Consider the following 2,500-nt stretch of genomic DNA (forward strand, 5'->3'; position numbering starts at 1 on the left):
CTTTTTGATATTCAGCAATAACAAGATGGAAAAAAATTATAAACCAAAAATAGTAATATTTTTATGAATGCAGCTATAAAAGTTCACAGAGGAAACGCCGGAAAACAATGTATTGGCAACAACATAAAATTTATGGCAATTTAGATGTCAACAGAATAATAACTACGATANAAAAGAGATGGGTGCACAAAAACTTTAGTTAAATGTTTTTCCCAAATTCTTAAAAAGTAAGCAAATCGATTTTTTTAATGTTACTTTACATCTATTTTCTTTTTTATGAATAAGGTCATAAGCATGTACCGTTTTTATAAATAAATCTTATAGCAATATGCTATATATTTATTTATACACTTTTTGGCTGGCGAAATATGTAATTTTTCAACTTAATAGAAAAGCGTATTTAACCACATTACATTTTTTTTAATATTGAATGGAGCAACACAACTCCTTTTGTTGCACGAAACCCTTGAACACGTGCCTGTGATCTATTTCTTCTGTTTCGACATTTCGGTATTTTGCATTTCTTTCATTTTGACGTCATTCGCATTGTCAGATTTTTGAAATTCGTTTTCGTTCGACATTCTGTTATTTCATAATTCTTTCATTCTCATGTCATCCATCTTCCATTTCTTACCTTCCATTGCCGTTCGCATCGTCGAACGTGCCTGTCAAACACTGCCGCCATCATGCTTTTCAGTTTGGCAGGCACGTCCGCTGTTTGGCAGGCACGTCCGCTGTTAGAAAGAGAATAGACAAAAAGGGGCATAGGATTCCATACTTGTAAGTATATACGATGCTACGAAGGCAGCGAAGTATCAAACGAAGGTTTTGACGACCTTTTTGTCGTCAGTGAGTATGTTTTCGAAGACGAAGGCCCAACACCTCAGTCATCCAGTGCATATATACTCGAAGGCGAAGGCCCAACACCTCAGCCATCGAGAGAATATCTAGATGTGGAAGAGTCACAATCATATAACGACAGACGCGGGGAAAACGTTTTAGCTGAGGAACCATGTGCACAGGAAAGATTATTTGGAAAATATTTCGAAATTTTGAAGAAGGTAGATACCAAATCCAATGACCGCCTATTTTATACAAATAGCGCACTAGTGCAGTGAGCACTTTAAACAATACTTGCTCATGTCTGCTGGCCAAGTTTGTGGTTGCTTTCACATANAAATCCAATGACCGCCTATTTTATACAAATAGCGCACTAGTGCAGTGAGCACTTTTAACAATACTTGCTCATGTCTGCTGGCCAAGTTTGTGGTTGCTTTCACATACAACATTTTTTCAGGCAAGGAGAGCCGACCTTGCGCAATAGAGAAATAGTGAATCAAAAACGACAATAGAAACCCCATCTCGTTTTTTAATCAACAATTCGGGTGTGTCCCGCAAATATTCGATCTCCGAATTTTAGAGGTTTTGCAACTAAGACGGGCGCTACCATTCTTTCGAACAGTTGGAAATACTAAAGGCCCGTCCACATACAACTTTGGCGTTGCGTTGGCGCTGGCGTCGCTTTGACAGCGGCGCGCGTAACGCCCGTGCTTGCTACAATGAACGCTTAGCACAGAATACTTTGGTCACTAAATTAACATACTAGCGGCTGATAAATCAAAATTTTTACATCAATAATTGCATTAAAAACTATATTTCTTGCCCGCATTTGATTAAAAATTAAAATTAAATCACATAATTTTGATTATTTAGAACAGCTGACGAACGACGCGCGCGAAAAGTTGAGAGTTGGCCATCTTTCTGCGTTGTGTTGGCGTTGGCGTTGCCCAACTTTGGTTATATGGAGACTTTCATATAAATACATGTATTCATAGTCAGCTGTCGAAGCGACGCCAACGCCAACGCAACGCCAAAGTTGTATGTAAACGGGCCTTAATGGCGTTTTCGTTTCTACCGAAAAAATTTGCCTTATCGTTTTCATCCATATGAATTTTAAAAAGGGGGCAATGCACAAACTTTCGGGTAGAACTTCGGAATATTTGGTATGTTACAGGCTCTGACATCCTGCTCAAAATTGCTAAGGCATATTTTGTTTAAAGCGTTCGAACCACCCTAGTTTTCAGTAAGTAAGTAAGTAAGTAAGTAAGTAAGTAAGTAAGTAAGTAAGTAGGTAAGTAAGTAAGTAAGTAAGTAAGTAAGTAAGTAAGTAAGCAAATAAATAAATAATAAATAAATAAATAATAAATAAATAAATAAATAAATAAATACATAAATAAATAAATAAATACATAAATAAATAAATAAATAAACAAATAAATAAATAAATAAATAAATAATAAATAAATAAATAAAAAATAAATAAATAATAAATAAATAAATAAATAAATAAATAATAAATAAATAAATAATAAATAAATAAATAGACTAATAAATAAACAAATAAATAATAAATAAATAATAAATAAATAATAAATAAATAAATAAATAATAAATAAATAATAAATAAATAAATAAATAAACAAATAAATAAACAAACAAA

This window comes from Rhagoletis zephyria, unplaced genomic scaffold (assembly GCF_001687245.7).
Source record: "Rhagoletis zephyria isolate East Lansing unplaced genomic scaffold, Rhagoletis_zephyria_1.1 Rzeph_scaffold_10199, whole genome shotgun sequence".
In the NCBI taxonomy this organism is placed as follows: Eukaryota; Metazoa; Arthropoda; class Insecta; order Diptera; family Tephritidae; genus Rhagoletis; species Rhagoletis zephyria.